The sequence below is a fragment of the Myxine glutinosa genome, chromosome 3, assembly GCF_964187855.1.
Source record: "Myxine glutinosa chromosome 3, kmMyxGlut1.1, whole genome shotgun sequence".
Lineage (NCBI taxonomy): Eukaryota > Metazoa > Chordata > Myxini > Myxiniformes > Myxinidae > Myxine > Myxine glutinosa.
The window spans coordinates 92,066,040-92,085,997 of record NC_136263.1 but is presented as its reverse complement, the minus strand read 5'-3'; the positions used below and the strand labels follow the sequence as shown (position 1 = coordinate 92,085,997).

The 19,958-nt window shown below is 46.4% G+C and overlaps 1 protein-coding gene across 1 annotated transcript in view; it reads right to left on the bottom strand.

Annotated features, from left to right (window-relative positions):
* The window catches only part of ARHGDIA (Rho GDP dissociation inhibitor alpha), a 115,753-nt gene extending 96,063 nt beyond the window's left edge, over positions 1-19,690 (bottom strand). The window contains exon 1 of the mRNA XM_068110484.2: positions 19,529-19,690. The gene's annotated coding sequence lies outside the window, so the exon portion shown is untranslated. The remainder of the gene's footprint in view (positions 1-19,528) is intronic.
* Between the last annotated feature and the right edge of the window lie 268 nt (positions 19,691-19,958).

Here is a 19,958-nt window from a genome sequence, read left to right as displayed (position 1 = left end):
TGTAATCATGTTATGAATAGTTCTATCATGATCTATGCCCTTCAAAACATGGGTCTAGACACCTTCATTTTTCAATTATCTGCAATATTGGCTGAGATATGTCAAAAATCGTTTTTTTGATAATGGCAGCAGTAATTTGCATAAAAATGGTATGTGGGACATTTTTTCAGCTTGGGGCCATAGCTAGTCATTTTCTACACATTTTTTCCAATCTAGAAACACTGATTAGAAGTATATCTCCGGGGGGTGCAGGGGGACCTAGTCTTCCTACTAGACTACATGGCTGATATCGAGCATGTTGGAAATATGTATGCACCTGTCGAGGAAACAGATATTCAGCACTGTGCAGAATTCGTTCCTAATACACTCTACGACTTTATTCAGTGGTGCACCAGTGAGAAATCACACACGAATGTAACCAGCTGTAGTGATGAAGGTGTTATGAAGAACAACCTGAGGACGATCGCCATTTGTCACAATATAATATCACAGAGCCGTCGAGTGTACTCCACAATAACGCTTTGTTTAGCCTTGCAGGTGCATCATGAATTGGGAAGCAAGCATCTCATTGACATGCTTCATGAATTAGGACACTGTGTGTCCTATGATGAGGTGAGATGTTTCCTCACGTCTGTGGCTGTTGATCAAACTGCCTCGGAGGATATTTACATCCCCAAAGTTCTTCAAAACCTACGCTGCATCGATGAGTATCCGATCGTCGACGCTGCTATAGATAATTTTGATCAGAATGAAGCTACATTGGACGGAAAATCCACTACTCATGCCATGGCAGCTGTGCTGTTCTACAGAGGAAAGATCCAACATGACAACGGTGAAGGTCAAGGCATTCCACGATTGCCACGGAAATCGCTGTCCGTGGGTGAAAGAGCTCTGCCATGGTCTGAAGATCTGCAGAGGTAAGCAAGTAACTTACATAATCATGTTAACAAATCCAATATATATTATGAACAGTATTACAGTATGTACATGTATTTTGGTAATTGCAGTGGTAATGAGATACATGATTCTACAATTGGTGAGAACCTTTATGTGTATGGTGTTGGTTTTGCTTGTCAGTAGTTATAGGTGTAGTATGTAGTACGTCTTTGAACACATGGGTGCAGGCATCACAAACTTAGTGAAAGTGCATATTTTATGCTCCCAGTAACTTACATGTTTTGTGTATTCCTTTAAGGTATAACAAACCTGCCAAACGACCAGAGCCACCGCCTGTCAATGATGTGTCATTAATCGACGTTGACAAGGACAGTTCGGAACTCAAAGCAGCTGAATCCAAAGATCTAGCATGGAAAGCTTACCGTATTGCCAATGATGAGAAGCAGGCTGTTCCATCGTGGACTGCATCCAATGCGTTCCTGTCAGAAAGAAACCTACCAGTTGCAACCACGTGTTACTTACCTTTTATCCGTGCTCCTCCAACAGACCTTTCCACCATATACACCATCCTCCTGAGGTTGGTCCAGATCGCTGCTAAACTCGGACAACCACATATCCTAGTAACAGCTGACTGTGCGATCTACAGCAAGGCTCAGCAGATCATGTGGAATAAGCCTGCAGCTCTAGATGGAAAGCTTACAATGCGACTGGGTGGCATGCATTTAACAATGTCATTTGTAGCAAGTATTGGAAAACTGTATGGCGATGGTGGTCTCCTTTCAATGCTGGTGGACTCAGACGTCTATGCACCCGCAACTGCAAAGCTGGTGCTCCAAGGAAAGCAAGTATCCAGAGGAAACAGAGCAATGAAGCTTGTGTTGGAGGCTTTATACCGCCTCTATCAGGAAGCATTTTGGACATGGTTGCAACAACAGGAACACACCATGTTGCCCAAAGACGACATGTACAGGCTTGTGAGAGAGATCCAGAATGCTTTCAATGCAGGAGACAGGGAATCCGCAATAACACTGACGAAACAACTTGAATCAGAGCACATAGCACCTTTGCAAGCACTACAACAAGAGTTCACAAATGCAGGTAGGACACAGTCTGCAACATTTGCCTACTGGGATACATTTATGCAGGGAGTAAACATCTTGCTGCGACTTCTGAGAGCAGAGCGCGAGGGACTGTTCGAACTCCATCTCATCGCCATCTGTGAGACTATACCCTGGTGCCGATCTGCAGACAGAGGAAATTATGCCAAATATTTGCCAGGATATTTGAATGATATGCTATCACTTCAGGAATTGCACCCAAAATCCTATCAATATCTGCAGGAAGGTGGATTTGTGGTCCATAGGTCTTTGCGCCGGTTCAATGCTGTTGCTAGTGACCAAGCACTTGAACAAACAATTAACCGTGAGGGGAAGAGCCAGGGAGGTGTCATCGGGTTTACCTTGAGGAAAGGTGCCCTTACCAGATGGATGGTCACTCGACATGTCACAGCACAATATACAGAGGCTTTTAAAGAACTCTGTGATGGGGACACTGAAGTAGCTTCCACAAACCACGCTGAGCATGGAAAGACAAGGATGGTAAGGGATGAACAAGATGTTACCAAGATCACGGAATTTGTATCAAACGCACAAAATCCGTTTGACCTACGTACTGTACCTGACGAATTGGTCAACATCGCCACAGGCCAGGTTGCTTCACAAGAAGTATCAAACGGACTTGGACATTTCTTAACAGACGCCCAGAAATGCAACAAAAGTTTTATTGAAAAGCGACTTCTTGCCGACCAAACCAAGAGTTTCTGGGAAACAGACTCACGAACAAAGACACCAACGTTTGCGGACATGTCAAAACCCATGAAAACCAACAAACGAGATAAATTGATGGTGGATTCAGAAGTACTTTCCCGGCGGCTGCTTGCTGTCTCAAAGAAACGCGATGTCAGTCTGGAACAAGTCCTGACATGAACTGGCTCCTGTGCCACCGTCCCTCTTCAACAATGATGGGACAATGCGAAAAACCAACAAGGCGGATCTGGCAAAGAAGTTAGAAGCTAATTGCGAGGAAGTCCAGGTGCTCGAACCCTCTGACCAACATGATACTGCTTATGTCATTGATGGGATGACACTACTTCAGGCACTTGATGAAGCCCAGTTTGACACATTTGACGATCTCGGACGTACCATAATGCAGAAGATTCAGTCACTGCTTGCTAGTAACCAAGGTGTGACATCAGTTACATTGGTTTTTGACAGGTATGATGTACCACTCTCTATCAAGCAGCTGGAAAGAGAAGGTCGCACTGGTGGAGAGTCAACACCCAGATATGTCATCGATGGACAACGCACAGTTCCAAACTACAGGAAGTTCCTGAAGAACACCACAAACAAATCAGCGCTTGCCGATTTCCTCTGCAGTTACTTGACAGTAGCCGCCCAATTGCAGCTTGAGGAAAACCAATCTGTCACACTGGCAGGAGGCTTTAACGATGGCCTGCTAGTTAAAGTTGTGGATCATAGAGGCATCCGGGAACTACCTGAATTGTTCAGCACACATGAGGAGGCTGACACACGGCTCCTGCTACATGCTATCCATCTCGCCAGAGCACACTCAAGGGTCATTGTACGATGTGATGACACTGACGTGTTGGTCCTACTCATCTATTACTGTGGGAAAGGCATGTTTGGGGACACCAAAGTGTACATGAATGCAGGTCACTGTACAAAAACAACGAATCGTCAAGAGATTCATTCCTGTCAACAGAATAACGGACGACATCGGTCAGGATACGTCAAGTTGCTTGCCAGCATCACATGCTATAAGTGGCTGTGACACAACCTCCTCGCTGTTCAAAGTCGGGAAACGCACTGCATATTCGAAACTCAAGCAAAACATTGCACACTTGGCACCACTGTCACGGTTAGGCCAAACCAGAGATACAACCAATGTCGTCAGTGTAATGAAATCGTCATCCAAATTACGACACTGATGTTATTCGCCTCATGGCCGCTACGCGACCCTTTCTCGGTTCCTATATATATATATCAGCGCGGACAGGCGATGTAGATCCGTCACCATGATGTAACCCTAGCGATGTACCTCTAGAGCTTCTCTGGGCTTCCCTTAGAAAGGTAACGTGTCTGCAATATGTATCAAAGCTTTTATAGTCATACAGCCTGTCCGCACCTGTATTCACCTGTATGTATTAATTAATACCATGTTTATTGGTTTCTCTCTAGATGATGTTGAGAACGAATTACGATTAAACCTACTTTGGGTTGCTGTTGTATCTTGATTTTCACAACACTTAATCGTAATTCCTCTCCTGACATCGCTCCTGCACTGCTCGCCTCGGAGAAGAATGCCCAGCGGAGGACCCGTCGAGCTAGCTCCAGCAACGGAGCTCCGACTACTCTCGCTGCCGGCCTGCCTCGAAAGACGGGACGTCGCAAGCCTTTTCGCGGGACCGCGTCGACAAAAAGCGACCTGCTCTCATGAGACCCGAACGCCAGAGCAGGCGTGACGGACTCCGGCTCGATGCCTGGAGCACGATGCTACTGGGCAATGTCCCGCGGTTGAGACCCCGTCGGAACGACGGACCCGCTTGGAGCCGCCGGCCTACCCGTCCGATCGCAGCTCGGAAGCACTAACGGCTCCGTCCGAGGGATTCATCCTAGATATGCGTGCCTCGGCCCGAGTTGAGATTCCTACGCGAGTGATCACGTCTCCCATGTCGGCTATGCCTCCACACGGACGGCACACTCCGACCACTCGCTACTCAGTGGCCCATCTACTCCGAGTCACATCTCTCTCTCACGACCGGCTCCACTCCGACCACTCGCTACTCTGTGGCCCATCTCCTCCGCGCGAACGCGCGCTGCTCGTCGGAATCACGCCGTGCCTCTCACGACCGGCTCCACACCGACCACTCGCTACTCTGTGGCCCATCTCCTCCGCGCGAACGCGCGCTGCTCGTCGGAAGCACGCCGTGCCTCTCACGACCGGCTCACCCCGACCACTCGATACTCGGTGGAACCACCTCCTCCACGCGAATCGACGTGCACTGCTCCCATCGCGTGCTACTACTCTGGGAGGCCCGCGATCCCATCCTGATTCCGATCACCTCCTACACGTGGCACCCTTCGCGTGGCACCGCACCGTCGCTGGAAGGAATCACTACAAATGCACGACGCGCCAGTTGCGCGCGCCGCCTCTTCACTGGATGGACCCCTTTGCATGCGGTTCCTCTCGCGGGCACTCTGTGAGGCCGGCGATTCTGATCGCGGCCGTCGCAATCCCACCTGCGATAGCAGCTGCTCCCCCGAGGCCGGCGACTCCGCTGCCCGGATTCGCCTCAATGGAGGCTCGCTTGGCACCATGCGACGACTCGTCGCAGCACGGATGAGTTTCTATGGACGTCGAGCGGGACCTTCATAGCCTTTCACGACACACGGGCATATGCTTCTAATGGTTGATCGTATACCTGACTACCATGTGTATTCTATAAGTGATCGTTCTTCTTCGTCCTTTGTTTTACTTGATCAAACGGCGTATGCGTTAACCACCTGCGACCATTGTAAAAATGCTGTGCATGGAATGTATGTGGACCGAATGCTTTCATTTTTTTTTTACACCCCGCGTTTCACCCAATTATTTAATTTGATAAGCTGTTGGATTGCGTTATATTGCGTTTATGTAGTGTTGGTGTAGAGCAGGCTTGTCGGACTGAAAGGCCTCCTCTTCATCCTTCATGCTCGATGCACCTCATATGAGATGCTACTTCAGGGCGTTGTATGTGATCGCTCCTTAGACCCGACAGCCAGGCAGGCGGGGCGCTGCTTCGGGTCGTGCGGTCTGTCGCTGCCGGGCTTGCTCGCCATCTCGACTCGGCGTGCTCGCCCCTCGGCTCGGCGGGCTCGCCCGCTCTGGATCAACGGGAACGGGCCGAGACGCGGCTTTCGGTTTCCCTCGTACGCGGTGCGCCCTAGATGATGCTTTCGCCGTCGGCCGGGTTCGTGTGCCGTGTGCCGATCTCGGGCTCGCTCGGGTGCTGCTGCGCGCGAGACGTTGGATTTCGGTGTGCTGCTTTGCTCCGTCTGGGGATGCCGCTCGGCTGGAGCTCGCCGTCAAACCCGCCCGGCCTACTTGATGACGTCATCGACTGTATCACGCGTACGCTTTACAGCATCTTAGACGCGTTCGCTTCGCGGCGTCATTTGCGTAATGGCGTGCTTCCCGCGGTCTCATCGGGGATTCGTTACCTTTCTATGTACTAATTGTCCTTTACGTAACGACGTGTACAACGTACCGCGGCGCTCCCTCAGGGTCACCGCGGTGGGAGTACACGGTGACCTCGTGACATTGAGCGTCGCGCCCGACTCCCTCGTCGCCTGCGCATGTAACGAGGACACCGTACTGCGTGCTCGTCCTTGACTCTGGGCTCGTTGTTATCGGACAGAGCTCTTGCCTCGTACAGTCGAGACTGCGAGACGCCTCGTCTGATTCCGTTTCCCTATGCCCCAGTCTGACTGTGACTCAGCCTGACCCAGACTGTGAAGGTCGTCTGTCTTCGGTATGCAGCGCACTGCAGCCACCTCTTTAACAGATGTTTTGTCTACCTCGTTATTCTTGCGGTTTGTGGATAGTATGTCCTAGGGATATGACCATGTTGCTAATCTGCCGCGCTCCCGTGAGGTCGCGCTGGTCTCACTGGGTACACCGTGACCCATGGCCCCTGCGACCTTTTGTTTTCTCGACATGGCCCATCCCTGTGATCGGGCCACCTCGACTCTTGTGGGGACCCGGGAGGTTCTTGTTGCTCGCCCGGGTGGCGACTCCCTCCTCGCCCCTTGTGGGTTAGTTATGCGATGCGCCAATTGATTAGACAATATTTTGTGATAATCTTTTATTGATTTTAAATATACAATTAATCAATCAAATAGAGTACACCTCTCCCTCCCAATGCAGCCTCAATGAGCTGCACTGCGGTATTGCGTCCGTGGATGGACGATCCAACCGCGGTCCGGCTGGATCCGTGCCATGCCACGTTGGCGTTACCTGGATGGATCGGTCGGACATCCGGGATGGCCAATCCATCCGGGCCTTCTCTGTGCCATTGCGTCCGTGGATGGTCGATCCATCCGCGGTCCGGCTGGATCCGTGCCATGCAACGATGGCGTCAACTGGATGGATCGGTCGGACATCCGGGATGGCCAATCCATCCGGGCCTTCTCTGTGCCATTGCGTCCGTGGATGGTCGATCCATCCGCGGTCCGGCTGGATCCGTGCCATGCAACGATGGCGTCAACTGGATGGATCGGTCGGACATCCGGGATGGCCAATCCATCCGGGTCATCTGGCGTGACAATCATGGCAATCAATCATAACGATCCGGGACGACGCTGGGACAAACATGGTTTGTCCAGCCGGAACTCTCTCGGTCTGCCGATCTTCTCCGATCCGCGTGACAATCATGACAATCAATCATAACGATCCGGGACGACGCTGGGACAAACATGGTTTGTCCAGCCGGGACTCTCTCGGTCTGCCGATCTTCTCCGATCCTCCGCGCGTGGTGCAGATGGACAAGCTTGCCATATGCATCCCGGCAGTCCTGCGCGCTTCGCTGGAGAGGCGCGTTTCGACCGTTTGTGCGTCGTCGTAATCGGCCATGCCGGTCGTCCAGGCAGCCTTCAGAGGCCGCTCGTGACTCGTGCGATCGCTGCCAACGGTAGATTCGCGTGCCGCTACATGCGCTTGTACTGCGTATGTACCCTTGGGAGCCAGGGCGGGTACAGACCTACTGTAATGGTCTTCTTACTTACTGTTATGGTTTACTGAATTACACATCTGCCACACCGACATCTGCCTGTAATGCGTTGCTTTGCGTCGTATGGCCAGTCGCTCTTCGTCATGGCACACCTTATGTAATGAGTTGCGAATCTCAAAGGTACACCTTATCCATCTAGCTACTGAGCCGTTTCTCACTGTTCAACGAGGTACACTTATCTACTCAGACTACCCCACAGGAAGACTACTACTACCCACGGCTCAACGTCTTCTCCCTGGGATGACCACTGCATGCTCGGTCCGATATCTTCTTGACTGGGACTTCCTCCAGATGTAACACATCGCCATGTCATGTGACCAGATCCTCAGTTCTGATTGGTATACGTTTGAGGGGACATACATACATACATACATACATACATACAGATGGACCAGCACTGTTCTTGACAGCATTGCCCAATGGGCTACGCCATAAACATTAAAGTACCATACATAATAATAGTTTTCTATTCGATTGCAGAGGTAGATGTATACATACAATTCATCCATCATCTCTAATTATCATGAGGGCTATATCTATAGCTGGAGATTGATTGCTAACCGGGCTAACTGGCTGAAATGCAGTAACCCTGCCATCGGGATTGATGGCCCCTTGGACGTTCGACCGGCAGTGACATCTTTCCAATGTATTTCGTTCTTTGCATTCCTATGTATTCCTCTGTATGTGTCTGCTGTTCTTCACCGCCGAGTTTGGATCTAAGCGCGGGGAGAATGTAATGAAATCGTCATCCAAATTACGACACTGATGTTATTCGCCTCATGGCCGCTACGCGACCCTTTCTCGGTTCCTATATATATATCAGCGCGGACAGGCGATGTAGATCCGTCACCACGATGTAACCCTAGCGATGTACCTCTAGAGCTTCTCTGGGCTTCCCTTAGAAAGGTAACGTGTCTGCAATATGTATCAAAGCTTTTATAGTCATACAGCCTGTCCGCACCTGTATTCACCTGTATGTATTATTAATACCATGTTTATTGGTTTCTCTCTAGATGATGTTGAGAACGAATTACGATTAAACCTACTTTGGGTTGCTGTTGTATCTTGATTTTCACAACAGTCAGCACTGCCACAAAATATGCTCTGTCGTTGTATGGTTCAAAGTCAAGTCACACACTCGACCAACTTCGTTATGTTTATGCCTGCACAAGTGACAAACCAGCATCTCTCTGCCCACCAACAGACGATGCTTTCGAACAACATCTGAAGCGAGCAAATTACCAGGTGGCGATATGGACCCACAGCCATGTAGCGAAGCCTGTACTTTGGAACCCCGATGGTAATGGATGGCAGGTCAGAGACAACAAACTTGAGCCTGTCATGTTCCAAAAGGATGCAGCCCCAAGGGAGGTTCGAGATCTCACGCATCTCTACTGAACCGACGATGACTGTATGCAGAGCAGAACATGTCATTGTATCTCTGCAGGACTGACCTGCACTGAATTCTGCTCGTGTAGTGCAGACGATTGTCCAAATGTTGATGATTCTGTTGTCTTTGACGACAGCACTGATGAAGAGCGTGACTGAACTTTTAAATGTATTACATGTATTACTTCATGTAATAGATGTACATAAGTTACAGTGCATGTTATGAATTCATTATCGTCATATGTGAAATAGCTTATATCAACATGATGTCTATAAAAGTCACTTTCACAATTGTGTCAGAATCTTAAGTCAATTCTTCATGTTGCATATCTGCTTCGGGATTTCTATCGGTCAGCATTAGTGGGGTGACATATGATTTCAGTTATAACTATATCATTTCAGTGACAATTATATCATTAGATATATTTTTCAAAGGGTAAATAAACTTGGATTATGTTGATGGAACAAGTATGACTGCAAGTCCAATATTTTTGAAGTAATTAATGTTTTTGTTGATATTTATTGGTAAACCCGAAGCTGATTTGTTGAGTAAAATTCCACTATTTTTGCCTGTAGGTCACACAAAAGCCTTTGTTACATCACAAATGGTTTTTACAGATATATATGTCATCATTCCACACATTTTGGTACCAAATTTGTGTTTGTAGCACCAGTATTAACAAATATATGAGCCAATATGAGCCAAAATCTGTGGCGATTAAATCCATTTTTGCAGTCTGCAGTGGTACATATGTAAACGTGATTTTCAAAATGTTGTGCAATGATCTCAGGTTCACAACCATGATTTTCTAACTCCCCAAACATCCCTCTTCAAGAAAAAATAGGTTGTGACTTGTTCTACCTTGGGTAGGGGTATGCCACCCAAAACCTCATTTGGCCACTAGCCTATTTATGGTTAAACTGCCAAAATCAAGACTCTCTGCTCACCTTCACTCCTTCATTCCTCTTTTCTCACACCTCTGGAACAATCTCCCTCACTCTCTGCAATCCCACTCCACCCTCCAGGTCTTTAAAACAGCTGTTCACCACCATCTCTTATCTTCCCCCATCCAAAACCTTGATCTTTTCTACCCCTGCTAATTTCACCCCAAATCCACTTTTTTGAAATACCAACTTCTGTCCTGGAAGTCCTTGGTGTCCTTGTGTTTTATACTTCTGCCCCCCCCCCCCACACCCCTTCCCACGCCTCCTCCCCCCAAGCCCTCTCCCTCCCACACATCTCCCTGCTCTCAAATGTTATGTTTGTGTGCTTCCCCTTCTCTCCCCATCTTGTCTTCCGCTCCCTCTTTTTATATATTTTGTTTGTCTGGTTGATTTGTTTGTGAAGTAAATGTTAGCTCTTTCACGAGCCTCGATTCAGGAGACAAAAAAAAAAAAAGGATATAATATGAATTGTAGTCTGCAGTATTGTTGGTTCGAATTGTAGACTTCGAACGTCGGGTGTTCATCGCTGGGTGTTCATCGCCGGGTGTTCATCACCGGGTGTTCCTCGACAAACACCCCTTCGGAATGTGGGTGTGAACTGAAAAAAATTAAGCAAATAAAAACCTGACGACCAGGGAATTCATCTGGCAAAGTGGATCCCATAGGCCGTTGTGTTTGTTGATCACTCGATCCAACTATGTGGCTGTGATTGTCTTCCTTCAATGCTGGATAAGAGGCAGCACAATGGAAAACATTGCCTTGGTTTGGAGAGAGAAGCAACACGAGTAAACTTAGCCCTGATGAGAGGGACAACAAGGTGAAGTTTGCTTTTTGCATGCAGAGAAGCAGCGTAGATGAGGCAGTGAGAACCCTCGAGAGGAAAGGCTTAACAAGCCTACATTGTGAACCTGTGTAAGATTTCCAACTCAGATGATGCCTTCCTCAGAGATTAATATTGCATTGGACAGTCCACCACACATTATACGAGTCCCAAGCAATCTGAGCGAGAAACATTGTCCCTGCTTGTCATGGAGACGTTAGTTTAACCATAAGTTAAAGGCCGTGTTTGCACAGAAGCATCTAGAAAGAAAGAGGTCCCTAAGTTCTTTATAGTGAGTTCTGGGGCAGTCTGGTACTTTGTTTTGTGTTTCTCTTCCAATGTTTCACTGCAAGTAATTGACCACTGTACCAATTGAAATGAAAATATATTTTAGTTTTTTTGCACGATTCAAATATGAAATGATGACTGATGTCCCCTGCATTCATGCACCATACACTTATTAAAGATTTTATGAATGATCCTTTGATTTCAAGTCAGAATCAATCGATTTTTGCTCGATTTTTGCAATGGAAATACATTGCTCGATTCCACCGGTCCTTTATTGATTAATGATAAGTTTGGTAAGCAATTTAGTGAAAGGATAATACAACTTAGCCTCCATGTAACTAGCTAACAATGCAACTGGATAAACCGGTCGTCTTCAGGAAAGTCCAAAAGGGCCTTGGGGGATAGCAGACACCATCCAACCCCTCCTCTTACCTTTCTCCCCGATATTCCGCATGGGCTTGTGTGATGGGCAGATATGCAAATCAAGTTGGTGGAGACTTCAGTTATGAACATTGTTGGTCTCAACTACAGTTAACAAAACTAGCCAATTGTTATGACAGCATAAAACTAGAAGGGCACTCGGTTGGAGCACATCCCTCCGCCACAGGCTAATTAATTTACACATTGTATCCCACGAACAAGCTGGATCTCGATTCAGACATGAACCAAAATTTAATCAGTTTTTCTTGTCACCTAACCAACTCATCCACCAAGTTTTTTCATACAGTGCATTCAGAAAGTATTCAGACCCCTTCACTTTTTCACATTTTGTTATGTTGCAGCCTTATACTGAAATCGTTTTAATTCATTTTTTCCTAAATCAATCTACACTCAATACCCCATAATGACAAAGAGAAAACAGGATTTTAGAAAGTTTTGCAAATTTATTAAAAAGAAAAAACTGAAATATCACATTGACATAAGTATTCATACCCTGTGCTATGACACTTGAAATTTAGCTCAGGTGCCTCCCATTTCTCTTGATCATCTTTGAGATATTTCTACACCTTGATTGAAGTCCACCTGTGGTAAATTCAATTGATTGGACATGATTTGGAAAGGCACACACCTGTCTATATAAGGTCTCACAGCTGACAATGCATATCAGAGCAAAAACCAAGCCATGAGGTCGAAGGAACTGCCTGCAGAGCTCAGAGACAGGATTGTGTCGAGCCACAGATCTGGGGAAGCCTACAAAACATTTTCTGCTGCATTGAAGGTTCCCAAGAGCACCGTGGCCTCCATCTATCTATAATTCCAGTAATCTCTGTACGTTTGTACGTCTGTACGTCTGTACGTCTGTACGTCTGTTTGTCTGTGACCGCTGTTTCTCGACAACCACGGGTCCGATATACTTTTAACTTGCCAGGTATATTGCTGGGGACCCGAGGATGTGCCTTTTCAAGGTTTCATATTAATCGGACAATTACTTACCGAGCTATGTCCAAAAAACGATTCAACCAATCAGAGAGCAGCGAACTATCGCGTGTGCCGAACGTGGCGGACACACTCTGCCTCGGATGGCACATTTGAGAGCGTATTCATTTATTTCACGTTTGCAAACTATGTTGGCGTTAAACTATGTTTTAAAACTAATAAAAACGAATTTGCGATTCATTCGCTTTCCTGCGCATTTGTGCACGCGATGGCGATTTCTTTACCAAACTCCGGAAGCCGTTCGCTTTGGACCAAACCATTTCATGTAAATAGAGGGGGGGGATTGTCACCGTACTCGCAAGCCGTTCGCTTTGGACCAAACCATTGCATGTAAATAGAGGGGGGGGGATATAATTTTAGATATATATATAGTACGGGCATGCCCTAGTAATTCTTAAATGGAAGAAGTTTGGAACAACCAGGACTCTTCCTTGAGCTGGCTGCCCGGCCAAATTGAGCAATTGCGGGAGAAGGGCATTGGTAAGAGAGGTGACAAAGTACCGGATTGTTACTCTGGCTGAGCTCCAGAGATCCTGTGTAGAGATGGGAAAAACTTCCAGAAGGACAACCATCACTGCAACACTTCATCGATCTGGGCGTTATGGCAGAGTGGCCAGACGGAAGCCTCTCCTCAGTGAAAGACACATGCAAGCCAAAAGAATCTTGTTTCTCACAGTCTGAGAGTCCTTTAGGTGCTTTTTTGTAAACTGCAAGCGGGCTTTCATGCGTCTTTCACTGAGGAGAGGCTTCCGTCTGGCCACTCTGCCATAAAGCCCAGATCGGTGGAGTGTTGCAGTGATGGTTGTCCTTCTGGAAGTTTCTCCCATCTAAACACAGGATCTCTGGAGCTCAGCCAGAGTGACCATCAGGTTCTTGGTCACCTCTCTTAACAAGGCCCTTCTCCCCCGATTGCTCAGTTTGGCCGGGCGGCCAGCTCTAGGAAGGGTCCTGGTTGTTCCAAACTTCTTCCATTTAAGAATTATGGAGGCCATTGCGCTCTTGGGAACCTTCAATGCAGCAGAATTTTTTTCGTAGGCCTCCTCAGATCTGTGCCTCGACACAATCCTGTCTCTGAGCTCTGCAGGCAGTTCCTTTGACCTCATGGCTTGGTTTTTGCTCTGATATGCATCGTCAGCTGTGAGACCTTATATAGACAGGTGTGTGCCTTTCCAAATCATGTCCAATCAATTGAATTTACAACAGGTGGACTTCAATCAAGGTGTAGAAACATCTCAAAGATGATCAAGAGAAATGGGAGGCACCTGAGCTAAATTTCAAGTGTCATAGCACAGGGTATGAATACTTATGTCAATGTGATATTTCAGTTTTTTCTTTTTAATAAATTTGCAAAACTTTCTAAAACCCTGTTTTCTCTGTGTTATTATGGGGTATTGAGTGTAGATTGATGAGGGAAAAAATGAATTAAACGATTTCAGCATAAAGCTGCACCATAACAAAAGGTGAAAAAGGTGAAAGGGTCTGAATACTTTCTGAATGCACTGTAACTCATCCACAACTTTGAGATGTCACACTGCATATTGTTTTAGGCCCCATTTTCCAATGGTGAAGAATCACGATAAAAATTAAAATATTCTCGTATCCATATTCAAATCTTTACCAAATTCGAATCAATTATTCCTTGTCGCCCACCCTACCTGTCCATCAAGTTCTGTCCAAACTTTGAGATATCATGCTCACAGACAGACATAGGTGAAAACAACCTCCATCTACCTTCGGTAATGAGGTAATGAGGTAATAAAAATAGAAGCAAACAATAATACAAGTTGACAAAATGTGTTTCTTTAGTTAGAACATCCAAATCATTGTCTCGAATGACATGGTACTTATTAAAAAGCTTTCACAATACAGAGCCTCATCAGGGTACATATAGATTACAGCAGATCTGAGAATTAACTATATACACCAAAGTAGATGTGCAGCTGACTCACATACAGATTACAATTTGGCGAGGGAATTGGCAAGGCCACCAAATTATCAGAAACAAACAAACAAATGGTGTTGGTGACAATCAAGTCATGAACAAGCTGGGTCAACCTGACAGGTGAGATGGTCCGTTCTGTTGTGGCTTAATTTTTCATTCCTCATCTCTGCCTATCAGTGTTCACAACTTTGTACCACAATGTTTAAGCCTTCCTCTTTCTTCATTTTCTTGGCCGTTGACTCCAGACGTGATGCATGCATCAGTGTTACACCAAGCAGAAGGTCGTCACACCAAGTGTGCAGCAGAATACTCAAGGTTTTCAGGTCTATTTTGATCTATATGGTCTGTGATAAGGTGTCATTTTCCCAATTCCTGTCGAGATTAATGGAAACACGGAGACATGGCAAGTAAAAAAACATCCATTTTGCAACAAATTTTATCTTTTGACCCTGTATAATTCTGAAACAGACCAATATGAAACAGTACAAATTACCACCACAGGTTGTACTTGAAAAATTGGCACAAAAGTCCTTTCATCTCTATCAACTCAAATACAAGGGAATGGCAAAATAAAAATTCATCACTTTTCAGGTTTCACCTTCGACACCTGGAAATCAGACCGGGCCCTAAATGGAAAAATTAAAAATGTGTTTGGATGTATTGGGCCCAAGGTACCTCAATGCCAGGTTTGGAGAAGATTGGCTCAGAAACGAAGGAATGGTATGAAAATTTAAAATCGCTTGAAATATTAATGCTTTTGGCTTGCTATGCCTCTATATTTCAATCAATCCAGGCAGCGTTTGGTCCAAACATACATTTCCACACTCCTTTCAGTCGAAAGCAAATAGACATGGGTCTGGTGTTTTCCCTTTGATTTGACATTGGTTAAGTATTCGCGTGTGAATGCATGCGATTCCAATTCAAACTAGAACGGCACTCGGTAGAGCGCATACCTCCGCCAGGCTGAACAGTTTACGTTTTGTATCCCACGGATAGGCCGGATCTGGATTCGGACCTGAACCAAAATCCAATCGGCTTGGTCTTCTTACCTACCCAACTCGTCCACCTAGTTTTGTCATCACTCATCCACAACTTTTTGAGATATCATGCTATATATTGTTTTGGACCACATCTCTTATTTATGAAGAATCACGGGAAAAAAATTTTTTATTCTCAGATCTGAATATTCACCAAAATATAATCAATTCGTCCTTTTCGCACAACCAACCTGTCCACCAGGTTTCGTCCGAATCTGTCCATGATCTTTTGATAAATCTTGTTCACAGACAGACAAACAGGCAGGGGTGAAGACAACCACGTTTCACCTTTGGTGGCAGAAGCAATTACTCTGATAACTCTGAGAACAACAATTAATCTGATTGTAAAACACATTTCCAAACATCAGACAAACTTATCTCACCCATTATTTAACAGCAAGTGCTTCCGCATACAGCCTTATTTCTCCTCCTTGTAAAATATCGAGGCTCATTGAAAAGCGAGGTGACCTAGGCTGTAGGGTATGAATTAACAATAGGGCTTAAAGCAACTCTTGGACACGAGCAATGTAATGGAACCACCTTCAGAGGCCATTTTCCCCGCAGAGTAGGGGTTGGCCTTTTTCGGGCAACGTGGTCCCATTTTTGAAGCAATGTTTTATGGCCGGATGCCCTTCTTGCCACCAACCCTGTTAGTAGCCTCTTGCGACACACAGGGAATTACCAGTGAACTGGTACTCAATTTCCAGACCCCTGAAGGATGACACGCTGAGTCAACCCCCTTGGCGTTAATTCAGCGATCAATCGGGATTCGAACCCAGGATCCTAGGATCCCAAGCCAGCACAATAACCGCTAAGCAAACACCAGGCTATAAGCAAGGTAATGGATGAACAGGAAAAGCGGAGATGGGGAGGAAACAGTAACCTGCAAGCATTGGATTAGGAAGTGTTAATGTGGGTAATAAGCATTGCGGGTATGGATGGGAGATGGCAGTACAGTACACGTAAAGCCGTTGAGGAAAGAGTATCACAGCCTCTGGAAAGCAGCTCCACAAACGTGAAACAAAGAGGAACAAAGGAGTGGAGGTGTGGTACAGGGATGAGGGGAGCTTCACATTTAGCCGAACATATTAAAGATGACATTTCATTACCCCCCCCCCCCCCCCTCCTCCCCCCCCCCAACCATTTTTAGTCATCTAATGCAGTCGAACCTGAACGTGCATTGCTAAGACAGCTAACACAAGTTGAAATCACCGACCATGTAAATTGCTTTTCACAATAAAATAAGATCCTGTTATTTCAAGCAGACTCGGTGGGGCAAAGGTTAAGCGCCTGCTCCAAATCGATCTGGGAGATCAGCGGTTCGAGCCCGACCCCGGCAGTCACACTAAAGACTTAAACATTGTGTAGGCTTCATGGGCCCAAATGGCTTCCTCCGACATTGAAACTCCTTGTAAGGAAACTCTTCTTATTCTCTCCCACCGACTGGAGATAACATTGTTGAACTAGAACGACACGCGGACCGGACCTTAAACAGTTTACGTTTTGTATCCACCGATAGGCCAGATCTGGATTCGGACCTGAAGCAAAATCTAATCAGGTTGTTCTTGTCACCTTACCAAACTCACCCACCTAGTTTCATTACAATCCGTCCGTAACTGAAATATCATCCAATACTGGCCCTATTTTTCGTGTTAAATTACTATCAGATTAATGAAGTTTAGGTTTTATACCATGGTCTGGCCTTAGTTCATGTGAAAGGCTCAAGCTATTATTGTTGGTCGGTCAGATTCTAAAGGGGGTGAAATTATAGCAAGGAGAGGCAATCCCCCTCCCCATGCCGCCCTGCCCTCATGGGTATGTGCATGACTCCAAGTCCAACCACCTTGTAGGTGGCATGTGGAACAGATCTGTGCCGAATGTTAAAGCTGAATCTTGAACGGTTTTTGAAATATCGCGTACACAAGTCAAATTTTTATGTTGAGTTTGTAATAAAACTTGGTGGATGAGTGTTGGTCGCTGCCCGGTGTTACGGATTCAGCCCTTCCGTGGTGGTGGTTTTCATCCACGTGAAACATTTCTGGTTAGGTATTATTATTCTTATCGGGGTTGGAAGGAAATGGCGATTATTGTTGTTCAAAGGAAATGGTTATTGTGATTAAAAGGTTAAAAGCGCTCATGAAAAAAATGAAACAGGAAATCGGATGGTGCACCGGAAGACGTCGAGCGAGGAAGAAGAGGTCGTGAGGAAAAGGTCGGGGAAGACGCATGTCGAAGCTCTGTAACGGGCGTGGTCGAGCGAACGTCGCGAGTGAACTTTGAGACCTTGAAAGGAAGTTCGTGCGATAGGTGTTATCGCCGGAGTATTGAGGAACCTGCGTAGTCAGGTATCGGCATTGAGGTTCCAGAGAATCCTTGCCTAGAGGCTCCGGCTCGAGTGAGAGCCATCCGCCATTTTGCCCCGCGCGCTGCGTTCATCGGACAAGGTTTTTGTCGCGTCGGCTGGTCTGACCCTCCGGTGGTCTGCCGGGGAGGGCTGTGCACTAAAGCGGCGTTTGAAGATTACACGGCGGTTCGCTGATTGAACGGCGAACGTGTACGTCGGCGCGTCTTTGGGGATTTTCCATTCTACCGCGAGTTTGCTGGGTGTTGGACCACGTGACTTCTGTGTCGCTTCGACCGCCTACGCCTCGATTGATCTTGATCGGACATTGTTCCAACGATCGCTGGAGCGAATCAACTTCGCCTTGGAGAGTTATAGAGACATTGCGGAGTGCTCGGTTCCATTCCCTGGGAGTGCCGTGAGTTTGAGTTAAGTTACTAGATAAGATGGTACCATCTTAAGATATTCATTGTATGGTCGATTGCTATTATTGTTGTATCGTGATTCCTGTGTGCTCTTTAATATATTCTTTGGTTTTGGATAACTCTTGGTGTGGTTTCCATATTGATTTCAACACGGAATAACATATATTTTTTCTGCCGTGGCTCCTCCCGGGGTTCGGAGGTATACCGAGACCATGAGGTCGGGGAGGAACACGTAACACCGGACAGACGGTAACCAACACCCGGGGACACGGGATGGTTGCCACGGCAACATAATTCAGCCAATCACCGTCGTGATCTAATCAGGTTGAGCCAATGTCACCAGGAATAGAAATCTGCAACATGAAAGTCAAAATGTTCAACTGTTTTTGAAATATCGCGTACGCAAAGAGTACATGGACGGATTAATCGGTCGGTCAGACAGAGCTCATTTTTGAGATATTCTGCTCACAAACAGACAGAGGTGAAAACCTCCATGCAAATGTCACCAACGCCATTTTTTTTTTTTTACTTGTGGAAGAAAATAAATGAATCGAAAGCGCAGGAGCAGGTTGTTAAAAACGCAGCACCACAAGTTTCCAGTGGTTTAGTGTTCGAGAAACCACAGAGAGTGAGGGAAGTCAACCCTTTCGGCATTAGCACAAGTGACAAGGAAGTGTGGAAAACTTTCACAACCTCCACGGCCAACGGAAAGGGGCGAAATGTGAATCACGTGACGATGGTGGGTCGATAAGGGGGTTGGGGGATAAAACAAAATCACGGAGGGATAAATACTTGGGGGAAGAACTAAGAATCAGAATTAATGAAAAATGTCAAGGAACGAGTGGATTGAAAAAATAAATAAATTAATCGGAATATAAATAAAGTTCAACAAACGGGTAGAAGGACGAAAAGTTAATCGAGGTGGACATTCCAAGAGCCGTAGAGCAATTGAAGTAAAGAAAGCGCGGGGCGCGCCTCTCATAGTCATAGAGCAGGAGCAGAAGCCGGATGGGCGGCGACCGACTCCCGTAACACGGAATCGCACAAGAGCCAGCGGTGGGAACACTGTCGACAACTTCCGCGTAAGCTGCATTCAACGACTTACAATTCATTCGAAATAAAAATCAAACCCATTTATGCCGCTTGTCTCGTTCTCGTACCTCGTGCTTCGTGCCTCGTTCAGCTTCGCAGATTCAACTCTCACACGGTCCCTGCAGGTCCTGTCGCGCGACCAATCGCCTCCGCGAGCTACCCGGAAATTGCGTCATGAGAATGCTGCCGCTATTTTGCCTGTCCTCCAGAATTTTGGGAGGGTGGTGTACACTTGGACGATAAATGAAATGATACGAAGAATACATGTACACCATGTGCACAACCAATTATGCAACGCCTGAATACCACAAATATCCTTGCAATGAAGCAACACATCACGAAAATATATTTAATGTAGTATGTGCATTGCTGCGAACTATACTGCTGTGGACGCCATACACTATTTAAAAATCAACTAGAAAGCATCTGAAAAATAATGCAAACGCCCCACCCGTCCGCATCCGTTTGTACGCAGGCATCTTCTCCTTCCGTATTCCC